At 39.4% G+C, this 15412-nt stretch overlaps 1 protein-coding gene and 1 pseudogene across 2 annotated transcripts in view; both read right to left on the bottom strand.

Moving 5' to 3' along the window:
• Window positions 1-15412, bottom strand: part of CCDC192 (coiled-coil domain containing 192) — a 205565-nt gene that overhangs the window by 127385 nt on the left and 62768 nt on the right. The window lies entirely within an intron of this gene.
• LOC125935038 (peptidyl-prolyl cis-trans isomerase FKBP1A-like) lies at window positions 271-13928 on the bottom strand (annotated as a pseudogene).

Below are 15412 nucleotides of genomic sequence, written 5' to 3'. Positions count from 1 at the left end.
GCTTCGGATTCTGTGTCTCCCTCTCTCTCTGCCCCTCCCCTGCTCATGCTCTCTCTCTGTCTCAAAAATAAACATGCATTAAAAAATTTTTAAAAAGAAAGAAAGAAAGAAAGAAAGAAAGAAAGAAAGAAAGAAAGAAAGAAAGAAATGTAGTGGAACAATCAGGAAAAGCTCCACACGACTGGCAGATTCGTGTGTGCACCTCTGGAGGCACCACATCCCTCCATGGCACATCCAAGAATGGGGTGCTCAGGGAAGATGCCATTCCTGTCATTCCAATTTCAGAAGCTCCATGTCAAGGACAAAAACAAGAGTGGCATTTGGTGGGATGATGCCTGGGTGCCTAGGAGCACTGTAGTCATAGTCTGGGGAGATATTTTGGCTCTCTGACCCATACTTATGGGGGCAACGCCTTCTTTCTAGCCTCAGATCACCTCCTGCTTCCCTAGCATAAACTTAAAGTGCTTCTTTCTGTTCTGGAAGGGATCAAATTTCTTTCTATCTTCAAGAATCCCTGTGTCATGCACCACACAGGTCTGGCCATGCTTTGGGACAGTAGCCCATCTCTGGGGGAGATAGTCTCCACCTGCACGTTCTAAGACTGCAGTGGTGAGGGATGCTGGGAGGGCAGGCGAGCCACATGGACAGACAGCAGACCTGGAGGTGATTCCTGGCCTCATGACCCATGCTCGCTTTTGAATCATCTAGTTGTTTATTTTTTCACTGTTGAGTTGTATACATTCTTTATATATTTTAGATATTAACCCCTTACAGGATATATTATTTGCAAATGATTTTGCAAACCTTCATTCAGTAGGTTGCCATTTTGTGTCATTGATGGTTTCCGTTGCTGTACAAAAAAAAATTTTATTTTGATGTAGCCTTTGCTTTTGTTTCCTTGCCTTAGGAGACATATCTACAAAAATGTTGCTGTGGCCAATGTCAGAGGAATTACTCCCTGTGTCCTCTTCTAGGATTTTTACGAATTCCAGGTCTCTCAGGAATTTAGGTCTTGAATCCATTTTGAGTTTTTTTTGTGTAGGTATGGTGTTAGAAAGTGGTCCAGTTTCATTCTTTTACATGTAGTTGTCTATCTTTCCCAGCACCATTTTTTGAAGAAACTGTCTTTTCCTGCAGTGTATATTCTTGGCTCATTTGTCATTGAGCATAGTGTTTTCAAAGTTCATCCTTCTTGTAGCATGAATCAGTACCTCATCTCTTTTTAGGGCTGTTACCAAACTGGTAACTACTAAATTAATATAAATAACTGATAATATCACACTGTTGCCTTTCTTTAACAGATTAAATTCAGGCATAGCAAAGGATAAGATTTAAAGAAACAAACAGCAAGGAGTAACTCAATCACTTTTCCCAGGCTATGGTTGAATCTCCCTCAATTTCTTTGTGTCTCAGAACCAACAGCTGACCTAGTTAAGCCCGCTGAAGGACCCAGATTCTGGGTTTGGCAGGTGTTGTGCTATTCTTTTTGCCTTCCAGGCATTTTGAACAATTTCCTTAGGGTAGAAGTTTCCCAACTTTATGGGTCCTCACCTCAAGCTGGAAATCTAAAATTCTCTTGCCACTTTCCTTGCACCCTCAGGTCAGACTTGAGACCTCCTCTTCACCAGTTAGAAGCATTCATGCCACAATTCATGTCAGAACCATTTCAGATGCCCTCCACTCACAGCAGAAATATCCTGTACAGAAGGAGGTTCTACTGGAAGCTTCTAGGGCTGGCCTCAGAGTTACTAGGTGGGGTGATGCAGTGGTGGACACTTCCACTGGGACAGTTCTGTGGTACGATTAGAGCATCATCCCCAACTTTAGTTTCCAAGCCTGGTCCTCTGGAGAGAACCTTCCGGAGAGTCTTGGGAGTTACTCCTGATCTTCAGTTAATTCTTTCTTTGCTTAAATTCATTAGAATGTGTTTCTGTTAAATGAGAGTAGGATTGCTATCACAGGACTCTACCTTAGAAACCCTGTTGGTGTTGAACTGTAAGGAGAAGATTGCCCCCTAATTCACTGATTAGCTTTAGGGCCATGACAGACCTCTTTTGCAGAAAAGCCCTTGTTTGCATGGCTTAAGTTGACAAATACTCTTTATCTCTCAGAATATAAAAAATTTCACAGGTGCAATCTGAATGATTGTGATTGTGATGTTTGACACTAGTAAAGTATTAATCCACACAACAGTATATTGATTTCTGAGATACTCTCAGCTGACCACTAACTCTGAATCATGATTTCTTTGCCCAGTCCATCAGGCTTATAAGTTCAGGTTGTCCTATCTCTTAATCACCCTCCTTGACCCACTACCTTTCTCAAACACATATGGAATGTACCACAATGGCCTTAAAATGCATTGTCTAATTGCTATATCTGAGCATCAATGATGGATGGAAAGTTTTGAGAAAAAATATAAATCTGTGATTTTTGAACTTTGTATGGACATGTTTTGCAGTTAATAACATCTGATAAGAATATGCTGAACCATTGATTTTGACAAATTCCTTCTTATACTTTTCTATATAGACACTCCCCAGACTCCAGTGGGCAATGTAGAAGGCCTATAAGGACATAGTTTTTGTGATGCTAAAGGTAAATTCCATGCAGGAACCTGTCAGTATATGGAAACTATGTTAAGCCTCATTATCTGTCCAGCCCCCTCCATTCTCAAATGGACTACTGCACTGATCTAGCCTTATGTACCACCTTTGGAGTCTCTTAAGGCATTCAGAAATGAAATCCAGGAGGAGGAAGGTAGTATTTCAGTTGATGTTCTGGTATTTTCCCTTTATCTACCTTAGGTTTATTTTGCTTTGGCATGTGTGACAGTCCACAGAAAATGTCAAAAATATCAATCAGCTCTTCCTAAAATATATTGAAGATGATGATACAATAGCTTCCAAGGCACATGGCATATGCATATACTATATGAGCCTAAGAATACACCTGTGAACATACCATTTCAGAGTGAGAAACACTAGCCTGAAGTCTTACTACCATGCATTTTTAGGGTGACATGTGGGCATTGCGAGAAGAGAGACCCTGTTGTCATAATATTTATTCATAAGGCTGTAGGAAATTATGTTTTTAGGCTAAAAGTTTTCTCAGATCATGGTCTCAGACATAAAAATAAAACAAATAAAAACCCATCCATGAAGAGGAATCAAAATGAAAGCATCTTAATAAAATGAATTTGCCATACTTAAAGAAGATTTTGAATATGGTTGTTTATCCTTGATACTGTTTGAGGCCACACAGATAACATAAGACATAAATGGGAGAGCAGTAGGAGCCAAGTAGCATGTGATCTCATTGGCATGAATTTCCAAAGGGGTCAGACTTGAAACCAACCAGCAAAAGATCAATTTGCTAGGAAGTCATTTTGAAGACTAAGTTCTTACTTATCCTAAGATCTATGGCCAAATGGCAAATTAATGCCCTAGGGAGCACACTTTTGGAGAGGTCATGGAAGCATCCTCTGAGTCCCTCATCAACTAAACTTTGACCTTGTCCAAATCATACATCTCTGAGCATTTAACATGCTAGTTGGTCAGGATAAAATCCACTTCAATCCTAGGTTTCCATCCAGGGTAACTTTTATCTACAACAGTGACTAGCTGAACATAGCGGCCCTTTAAGGGTTACCGTGATCCAGCTCTTTAATTACTTTGGTTACTGCATGAGCTCTATCTCTGGAGATGAGTGTGTTTCAGGCATGGAATACTGTTGAGGGGGAAACATTCCCATGAGCTCAAGCTGGACATAACTTGTTTTTAACACTTAATGTAAACATCTAGTTGTATTCTCATTAACAATTCTGCAAAGCAAAATAATGCCTCCCATTCTCATTTCCACCTATTCCCTCCTCAGAGTTTCCAGTCTGACTGTATGCATTGTTCTGGCCCCCACTTCTACCCTGGTGTATGATGCATTTTCCCCAAGGCCAGCAAGAGCCTCCCTGTTTGATCGCCAAGCCTCCTCCTCCTGCTTCTCTGAATCCTTCCTCTTAACCAGTTCTTCCATGAGGACAAACCGTAACAATTCGCATCCAGGGCTCCCTGCACCTATGAAGCCCGAAGCATATGAGACTGGCTTGTACGATTAACAAAAATAGTTGAAGAATGAACAATTAATAACTATTTCTTATGGTTTTATATTCCCTAACCTCTTCCTGAAGTCGTGTGACTTACTTGTATCCTTTCTATGAGAAGCTCAAGTCCTCCTTAGAGCCTGTAACACAATATTGCCATACATTTTTAATGAAAAAGTTTAAAAGGTGTGGAGTTATTATTTTAGGTTTCATTTTTGAAATGACTCATACCTAAACCATTTAGAAACTCTGTGGCCTGGTTATCCTTCTTGGAGAAATCACACCCATTTAGATGAGTCTGTGTAAATCATTTATTTATATGGTTGCTAATTGTTGTTACAGGTTCCAAGGCTATGACAATACCTTCTCATTTATAAAGGCTAAAGAGAACTCTCCTGGACATTTTTTCTTCCCTGCAATCTCCCAGTGGGGTTTATGTCAGCTCTCAATTAGTGACATTTAAAACAAAGGGAAGAGATTGGGCAAAAGATAAAATTATTTATATGTGAAACATTACGAATGATAAACATCTGCACATAAGCAGTTACTTTAATTACCATTTAAAATTAGAAACAACTTCCCTTTTTTATTTTTCAAAATAGGCTATTGACATCATCAGTAATTTCTAGGAAACTATATTAAAATTTATGTTTAAAAAGTAAATTCTTAATAATTCTGAGGTTTCTCATTCAACTCAATTGTGGGTGCTTCTGTTCTAGAGGAATTCTTGGCAGTTTCTGAGAAAGGGAAGGCTAAACAGAATAAGGACAGACTGAAACAAGGCCAACTGGTGAAATCAGGAAAGTAAAGAATATAACATCAAAAAGGCGTGTGCTCACTGACTCTCCTCTCCCCTCCACTGGTTTTCCCACTAGATTTACATTAATGTTTCCAGAAATGTGCATCCAAAAATGAATGTCAAAGAAACTTTGGCTAAACCAGTTGCATTTCATTTAGCACTACACAGGAGGAATATGCATACTCAAAACTCCCAGTTGGGATTTTTTTCCTTAATGGGTCAAGCAAGAATTGGACAGAATCAGGTAGGATGGCATTTCCTTGGGGGCTGAGAAAGTAAAGGTTAGAAAGTCAAAGGTGGAGGGACAAGAGTGTGGTCAGAATCGCCTCTAAGCTTCATAGATGATCTTTTCCAGTTGCAAAACTTCTCAGCAGTAGTTTTCCATTCCCTGTGGCATTGACATCTGCCTAACACAATCACTGTGTTCTTGCTCAAGCAATGGTGAACAGAAATGCCTGTATTAGTTCCTCTGGGCTTCTCTAGGCGCGTGAAGAGGGTCTCCTACATGCCCTCCTCGTTCACAAAGAATAAGTTCTCACAAGTCCTTGTAAGAATAAGTTCTTTTTTTCATGGACATGCACACACACACACACACACACACACACGTGTGCGTGTGCGGAGGTAGGGCACAGGGGGAGAGAGCATCTTAAGCAGGCTCCATGCTCAGCACAGAGTCTGTCACAGGGCTCCATCCCATGACCCTGGGATCATGACCTGAGCCAAAATCAAGAGTCGGCCACTCAGCCAACCGAATGAGCCACCCCAGCACCCCAAGAAAAAGTTCTTATATGCATTAACACTTCTTTGGGTCAACAGAGACATATATTTATTGTGAATACCATGGAGTACTTAAGAGTTAAACTCAACAAAATGGATTCTGGTACTGTTAGATAAATGTCAAAAGCATATATTGCAAGTAATGATAGGATAATCAGCAAGAGCAGGTGCAGTAATTAACGTCAACCTTAATGAGGGTGGGCTATGCCATAGGCACAATTCTAAGTCCTTTTCTTTTATCAACTTATTTTGTCCTCTCAATAACCCTATTAAGTTGGGTTCTATGATTATTCCATTTTATAGCTAAACAGGATGCTGAATTTTCCCACCAAGAATGCCATTAAAATTTAGCACTGAAGAAGCCAGAAGAATGTTCGCTGGGTTTTGTTTTTTGTTTTCATTTTTTGATGCTGGTGTTGTTTTTGTTGTGTTTTGTTAGTTAGCAAGCACTTATATAAAATTTACAGCATGGCAGTTACTGATCTAAGAATTTTCTAAATATGACACTAACTCTATTAATCCTGATGACAATTTCATGAGCTAGGTTCATTTATTATAACCCTTTTGAAGTGGTAGGAGTTGAGACTCATGGAGATCAAGCAACTTACCCAAGGTAACATGACTAGAAAGCTAATAGAGTGGTGTCCTAATCCCAGGTAGTCTGTTCTGAGTGTGCAGTGGGAAAAAGTCCTTACAGAAGCAGGTGATGCTTAAGCATTTCTTGAATATTTAGCCAACATACCCAATTTATTGGAGGGAGGAGGAGTGTGTGGGTCATGTAAAGGAGAAGTTGAGGAGAGAAGCATGGGTGCTTATCCTCTCTCTCTCTCTCTGTCTCTCTCTCTCTCTCTCTTCTTAGACCTTGCTGGTGACTCTGTCACACCTCATGATTGGTGTGAGAGCTCACATTTTCTCTTTTGGATGTTAATGCCTAGTATACCTAGGAATGTTGAAAGACTAATCTTGGGGATTAGAAACTATCTGAGATACGAATGAATAGTCAAAATCAATTTCAGTGCTAACAGCTACAGTTAACAGTTCAGATTTTATTTTAATTAGTAATCATCATACTTCTTCACATTTAGCAACAAAATGAACTACACAATTCACGACTTTTCTACTTAACTATCCAAATATACATTTCCCTATAACTCTTAGATAGTCTATAAATTTCAATAAATCCAAACTGAAAATTCATTCAGTCTCATAAAGAGAAGTCACCACTATGCCAACACCGACAATACCCTTGATCACTATAGAAAGAGGAAGTTAACATGCATTGATGAAGTTTTGAGCATCTGGAAAGCTTTTAGTTGAGAAGCCTGGTTTCATTAATAAAAGAACCTAAAAAATATCTCAAGTAGAAAAGGAGTGGAATCTGGTGCTTTGAAATGGAAAAGAAAATAAATAAACCTGAGAGCAGGAAGTTGATTCATCCAAAACAAAGAGGGTGAGGTATTGGGTGTTCTTCAGATACTCTATGGAATGGGACATTTTATAAATCTTCCAAAACTAAGTCATTAGCATCATGTCAAACCACTTCTCCCACATTCAATGAAAGCAATTCTAGGGCAACTTGATACAGTCTAGGAATTGGCTCTCTGCTGACCTCATTTACTTGAAGAATTTTAGGGTAGCTCTGTAAAAGAAAACATGAACTATATTTCAGGCACTACCCTGTGATATACTTTCTCTCATCCAAGCTTTTTAAAGCGAAATATCGAGTGACACTCCAGGTTAGACCCTAGAGTACAGTTAAGCACAGAGTTCTCTGGTAGAAATGGCCAGGTAGGCTGGGGCTAGAACTGATATCTGCTTTTGGAAATTGTTGGCCCTGAAATGATACTTTTTGAATTGAAAGAAGTATCTGCCACTTTCTGCCACTTTCATTCATCCATTCACTCATTGACTGACTGACTGAGTCATTTAACACATACTTATTGAGAACATACTATGGGGAAGACACCATGAATTAGATGCAGGCTCTACTATTAAGAAATTTATCATGTTGGATAAAGACAGAGAAACAGAAAAATTACAAGGAGATGTTTCTACCAAAGGCTTAAAAAGACATTCACCAGGGGAAGAAATGAGCTGAATAAATGTTGATAGGATATAAGATTGTCTTCAGAAAGTAATTTTCTCTTTAACTTCCTATAAAATAAACTGAATGTAGGCTAATATGAGGTACTTTGTTCCATAAGGTTATTAACCACAACCCTATAAAAATTGTGGATCAGTTTTACTGAAACAGTTCATTTTGTAATAACTTTTAATAAATTTTTTGAACCTTTGTATGTGTCAGGCACGTTGCTATTTTATGTGTATCACCCCACTTCACACATTTGTACCTTCTTAAAGCACCCTGTGAAGCTAAGTAATGTTATTAGCTTCTTACCACAAATAAGAAGAACAGAACTTGCGGAATCTTTGTCAGGTCCTTCAAGCCCAGTGCCTAGTTCTCCATTACTACCCTTGTCTCTGGCAGGAAACAGATAATAGGACCTTTTAAACTGCCCTCATGATCTATAACAATAGCTTATCTTTCTTTTCTCTATAATGGGAGGGCATGATACTCATGATACTCACTCATTAAGTGATTTTAATTCTTAAGAAAAAAATGATTAAAATATTGCTTGTATTAGATTCTTTTAGCAATAGTATAGAATGAGTTCTGTGTGAGCATTAATGGCTAGGTTAATGCAGCTCAGAATCAACAGGGGGAAGATGCTGTGAATAATCTTGCACTATTCTCATTTGATTTTTTTAAGTTTTTAAAATGTGTATTTATTTGTTTTGAGAGAGAGAGAGAGAGAGAGTTGGGAAAGGGCAGAGAGAGAGGGAGAAAGAGAATCCTAAGCAGGCTCCACACTCTGAGTGGAGCCTGACACAGGGCTTGATCCCATGACCCTGGGATCATGACCTGAGTCTGAGCTGGGATCAGACACTTAACTTCCTGAGCCACCCAGGTGCCAGTCTAATTTGATTTTTTTGACAAGCAGATGGAGATTATAATAATGATCTGTACTAGAATATTTGGGACTCTAAAATTTGTACATTCCTTTAATAAAATGTTGGTGTGAGAAGCCTGTGATTATCAAGTAAGGCACCAAAATAAGTACTTGAAGAAATGCATAGGTAACTAATAAATATTCACAAAAAAAGTGAAAGGACTATACTCTGTGTCCAGTTAGGTGGCTAGACAAAGATCAGGCACATGCAATGGTCCTAAAGAGCTAGGGTGGTTTGGGTGTTTATTCAGCTTAAACTTAGTCATCATCTATAGAAAATGAAGAAACAGCATGCAAATCTGGTTGAGGAGAAAGTGAACCTCCTGGGTGTTGGCCAGAATCTAGGCTTGGAAGATGTGATTGACCAAATTCATGCCATAGGTCTATGTGCCTGCATCTGCCCTCACTAGGAGATCCAACAGCTAAAATTAGTGCCTCCCGCAGTAATTTATTGTGCCTTGGATTTCTAGGCAAAATTAAAAAAAAGAGAGAGAGAGATAAGTTTAATACGATCCTGATAGAGTTCCAAAGTTTTATTTTGAATATTGCCTTGTCAGTATGCTAGAAATTAACTATTTAGCCACGTCTTACTGGGCCAGGTCTGCTAAATGGCTCACAGTTCAGAGAGCACCAATTCTAAGTTATGAGCAACTTGCTGGTATGAAATGAGAGCCCAAACCCTTTCCTCTTCCAAGTCCTCAGAGAAGTTTGGCGGTAACACTCACCAATGGGATTTGAAAGCCTCTGTTATTCTTCTCTTTTAACCTCTCCAGATCAAGCATATAGGAGATGAACCATGAAATAACCACATACAGGGTTCAAATGAGGGGCCAAATAGTCATCCATTCCAGACAAACTAACCAAAGAAGGTAGACTGTAAAGAGAGGTTGAGTAAAATATAATCAACTAATGCAATAAAAATATTCCTGAGACTTATCACACATGGAGCCATGTTGTGTTCATAAATAATCACTGAGGGATCTTCCATTTTGATAAACATGTCTGCCTCTAAAAGAATGGCTCATAGGGCAAGAATTTCCCCATTCCTCATTGGCTTCAGGTAGGGCACCATTAGATCCTACTACCAAAGTCCCTCAGGGTGATTAACAGCCATGAGGTCGATAGAGTACAATAAAGTTAAAAGATCATAAAAACCAATTTGTTGACACACTGGCTTATGTGTATGTGCATACGTATTCAGCAAAAATTCTGAATTAAAAGTGAAAAAAAGTAAAATTAGGGCTGCCTGGGTGGCTCAGTCAGTTAAATATCTGACTCTTGATTTCAGCTCAAGTCATGACCGTACAGTTCATGATATTGAGCCCTGCGTGGGGCTCCGTACTGAGAGCATGGAACCTGCTTGGGATTCTCCGTCTCCCTCTCCCTCTGGCCTTTCTCTGCTCATGTACTTGTGTGTGTGTGCTCGCTCTCTCTCTGCCTCTCTCTGTCTCTCTCTCAATCAATTGATCAATCAATCAATAGTGAAATCAAACTTATGAAACAGGGGTCCTAGAGTCAAAATATCTATAATTCGAGTGTTTGCTTTGCTACCTACTAACTGTTGGCTGTGAGCAGGCTTCTTACTGTCTTTGACTCTCACTTTCTTCATCTGATAGAAGAGTAGTAGTAATGCCTGCTTCACAGGATTGTTGTGAAAAATAAATGACATAATGTGGTGGGAGCATTTAGGAAACTATAAATTGTTAAATGACTCGAAGCTGTTATTCATTACTGTCACTTTATCGTAGCATTAGTCATGACAAACTTCAGGAATGAAGTGATACTTTTAGAGTACATGGAAGTCTGGGCTTTGGTTGAGAAGAGCAGGGAGACTGTTTCTGTTTGGCTCATCATTTGAACAAACATGTCCAGTGTGCCACATTCTCAGCTTGCTGTACTAAGAATCAGGCCTGGAGATGTTTCTTAGAATCAGGAACATGAGGACAGAGAAGCTGACCCCCAACAGCAAGATGCTAGTCAGGACCCATGGTTTTGGTAAGAACAGAGGGTCTAGGCTGGAAGTGGGGGTTTTACTGGACAATACAGCACTTCTCAGACATCAGCCATCATCACAATTACTGGTAAGACTTTAAAAATACATACTGCTGGATCACACTCCCATTGCTTCCGGTTCTGGAGGTATGAGATGAGGCCTCAAAATTCGCAATTCAAACAAGTACCAGTGAGTCTGATGAATCTAGTCCAGGGACCATTCTGTGAGAACTACATGGACAGCTTAAGAATTACAGCTTCTCGCCTCTAAAACCCTGATCTGATTCTCACAAGTTTAAAGGAAAAGGGAATTTGCTTTAAGCTAATTAAGATTGTTGGACGGTTCCTAAAATAGACAGGAATCAGATTCATAAGTAGACAGGAACTAGAACAATTCTGGTCCCAAGAGCACAAACCCCTTCATCATGATGCCTGGGCATCTCTGGTAGGATCTATCAGTTCCAAATGTTCTTCGTCTCTTGCTTCACCTGAATTAATATTCAGAATCCAATTGGCTTAGAGAACATGCCCACTCCTCAGCTACTAGATGACAGGGTACTTTGAATTACAGTTCCAAGACGGTGCATCACGGAAGAGACACAGCTGAAAAGGATATCAGGGTACTGTTTCCAAAGATGTTAATGTATGCTCATGTAGCCAAGAAACAACATTAATAATGAAAACAGTCCATGTCTTCTATCACAGTAGGAAAAGATCAATTAACAGAGGGCCTGGAATACTAGGGAGGAGGAGTTTGCACTTGATCTAAACTGAGGACTCCTGTAGATTCTTAGAAAGTAGTTGATAGCTTCCTTACTGGAGGAAAGGAAGAAATGAAATAAAGTTTTCAGGAAAATTCTCTTAAGTACTCATGTTGGCACCCCCCACCCATGCTTTATTTTCCTGACTCTGAGCTTCACGACCATTGCTTCCAGGTTTAAGTATGTCCTCAGGAACTATAGATCAGGAGCTTCTGTTTTCAAAGACACACTCATCTAACCTACAGCTTGAATCATGCTGTACAGTTCATTGGAATGGCTCCTTCTTCTAGATATTCTTAACTCTTTTACTTTATTGGAAATATTTCAAGCATACAAGATAGGATTAAAAATAACATAACACTCAAGTGTCTATTTCCCAGTTAGCCAGATTTCTCTTTTCGAAATAATCCCATTGAATGTTGTAGAACTTTTAGCCATGGTCGGGTCTGGGGAGTAACCAGATCAGGAGATGGGCGGGCCATTGAGATGGAAGTAAGGCAAAGGGGCAAACCTCTGGGTTACTGCAGATATTCAGGGCGTCAATGACAGAGTGGATAGACAAGGATGACTACGGATACTCTCAAATAGTAAAAATAGTGAAGCAATGGATTCAACAATTTGGAAGACATTCATTTTAAGAGGATATTTTTCCTTAAGATACCTAGTCCTGGCTCAAATTGCCCTAACATGAACAAGTACCTTTGAACAGTTATAAACATTTGCTTCAAATATTTGTTAATCCTATGTAGGTTTCTAAATAGATAAGTAATCGTGTGGGAAGGATTGATAAAAACACCTTGGGCAGACTAGCCCTGTGGGTGCCTCTGAGTAGGTACCTATGTGTGCACTCATGACAGTTTGTAATCTTTGAGAAGTATAAGCTGTAACTACATAAAGTTAACGAGATGAGATTTTAACCTTCAAAATATTAGCAGTGACAACTCAGTCTGAAATGTTTAGGCTTCTGTCTTCTCTCCATTTTATAGCTATGAATTTAATTATACAAAAATATAGTTCAACTCTTGGGTTTTAGACAAGTGAACTCTGAATAAAAGGAGGCCGCAAGGTTGTTACTTTTCATGTAAAGATCATCATTTCCTTTAGGTGTTCTTTTTACTTCTTTTGAAATAGGGGTTTCCCAGAAAGGTGTTTACTTTTGCTGCTGCTTTTTCATTCTATTTCCATTCTAAGATACCATTACCTTTTGTCCCATCCATGTTACACCTTGAAAGTATCAATTTCAGATTACAGTAGCACCCTATGTAACTGGCATTTTTTTAAGAAATACAATTTCAAAGCAGGCTCCTATCAATGCCAAAATCACTTTATTTTTAATTTAGCCATTTCAGGAATTCACTTCAGTTAAATATGAACAAGGCATTGAGCCAGACACTGTGCAAAGCATAAAGATAAACAGACTTGCTCCCTGTTCTCCAGGAGCTCACAGTCTTGGGGAAGAGCTAGCTCATCACTCAATTCTCTTGTGGGCCATAGTGTGACAAGTAACAAAAAAGAAGTGTAGAGATGTGCTGTGAAAGTGCCAAAGAAAGGGAGATTACTTCTGGTTTGATGGTCAGGAGAAACTTCTTGAAAGGAACAATTTTGATGAAGAATGGGGAAAATCTGTCATTCTTCATTAAAATTGTTGGTGGGGACAGACATTCCAGGCAGAGAGAAACCATGAGCAGAACCCCTAGGGCAGGAATGCATGGGCATTCCTGGGAGTCATAGATGTGTGATACAGAGCAGGAAGGAAAAGGGGACACGCTCTCATTTTCAGTGTGATAAATGCCACGGTCAGGAGGATGGACTTTGTTCTGGAGTAATGGGTGACCATTGTCTTACTCTAGGCTTTGGAATAGGGGAAATTACATGATTAGAGAAAAATTCAATTCACTTTAGCAAATGTATTGAGTGGCTGCAATGTGCCTGGCCCTCTACTTGAGATAATGGATGCAGAGAACCATTCTTGGTGGTGCCCTCAGTGACCTTCAAGTCTAGTAGGGGACAGAAATATCAACAGATAATGTCAATAAAAAGTAGTATTTTGAGCTAAAATAGATGTATATACAAGAGGCTGTCGGAGCCCAGAGAAGGTTTTCTGGGGGCTAAGGGAGAGCTTAATCCCTGATATCAGTCTTGCAAGAAGGGTAAGAATTATTTGGATAAAGAGCAGAGGGAAGGATAGTCCAAAACCAAGACAACACAGAGAGCAAACTCACAGGGCACCAACTGACATGGGATGTGTAAAGAGAGACAGCAGTGCCATTTTATTGGCTCATTCAGTGGGAGGCAGAGAGAGGTTGGGGAAAGAAAGAGGGAGATGAGGGGGTAGGGATGGTCCTTTGGAAACCTCATTCAGAGTAGAGGCGGGGAAGCCAGTGGACTACTACACGATCATATCCTACAGTAGTGTTACGTTTAGGAGGTACGGTCTGAACAGACATTCCACACTTTACACATGACTCCCGAACAGGGCGATTCAAGTTCATACTTGAATAATGTATTCTTACTATTAATAATACTGTATTCTCAATATTAAAACTTCCAAGAAACTTCCAGTGTCCTATTCCAGAAGGACCCTTCCCCATCTACAGAGTTCCATTCTACCACCTTGGTCCTTCATTCCCTGTTCTCTTCTCTGGTGCTCCAACAGGTTTCATCCTCCCTTTCAGTGTTACTCTTTGGCTCTGTTTGGTTTTCTGCCCCCACCCCGCAGACTCACACATGGATTTTATCCTTTCCTCTGCAAACAGAACTTGATGATGTGAAAGCAAGAGGGCTACGTGGTGATTTGGGTTGTGGTGAGGGACAGTGGGAGGTCCTGAACTCGAATATGTTAATAATGTGGGGTCAGTAGCAGTAAGATATAAGATGATCGTGAAGAGTTAGAGATAGGGCAGTATGATGGCAGAGCAGACACAAAAGTGAGATAACTTTTAGAAACATACTCACAGCCTGACGACTAACTAAATGTGGAATGAAGACAGAGAAAGGTAGGATTTTAATACTGTTTGGTAGTTTGGATCTAGAATAAATTACAGTCGTGCGATATTATTTGCAGTGACTAGGTTTACAAAAAGAGGGGCACATTTAAGAGATAGGATTAGAAGATGATAAATTTGACTTTGTATATGCTGAGCCTAGGGTGTCAGCAAGATATTCAAGTCATATTTAGCAAGCACAGTGCTTTAATTTGATGCAATATGCTAGCAGTCTCCAATCTTGTGTGATTAAAACAGCATTTATGGTCATTGGAAAACAACATACTATTGCCCTTTCTTTAAGATTGATTATACACTGGTAAGTCTTACAGCCACTAAACCCATCTAATTTAACTTCATTTCCAATGTCTCTCCCATTTATTTTCCAGAATACCTCTTAACATCATTTGGAATGTTATTTTCAGGAACACTGTCTTAAGAAATGCTCATTACAGCACTAAGGAGGTGTAATTAGGGGATGATCAAGATAGAAAGAATTTGTTGGGGGTGGTGGGGGTTGTTTATTTGCATGGAAGTGAGAGTTGAAGCATTATGAACTGATGAATCATTCAGAGTGAATGGAGAGAGAAGGAAGATTGCAGAAAGAACCTCTATAAACACCATTTGATATGTGAAATAGCATGTGGAGAACATAATTTGGAAAGACAGCAAACTTTAATAGCAAAAGCATGGGTTTCAGAATTGACATGTGTGACAAGTGATCTAAGCTTGAATATTCAGTTTTATTACCTGAAAATAATGCCCACCTTGTTGGGTTGTGTCAAGATTTAAAATAGAAAGTAGGTGAAGCATGTACCACACAGACACATAATCTACTCTCAATAAACACTATTAACTAATATTTTCATTTAAATCTTCTTGATGAGTTGAAGCAAATCTTCTGTGATCACACTGCTCTATTAAAATCTGAACATGGAGCACTTACACAGAAGAGATCTCAGATGTTGATGTTAATACCCTAATACAAGAAA

Source organism: Panthera uncia, assembly GCF_023721935.1.
Source record: "Panthera uncia isolate 11264 chromosome A1 unlocalized genomic scaffold, Puncia_PCG_1.0 HiC_scaffold_17, whole genome shotgun sequence".
Lineage (NCBI taxonomy): Eukaryota > Metazoa > Chordata > Mammalia > Carnivora > Felidae > Panthera > Panthera uncia.
Note: the sequence above shows the minus strand (reverse complement) of the source record. Positions and strands in the feature narration are given on the sequence as shown.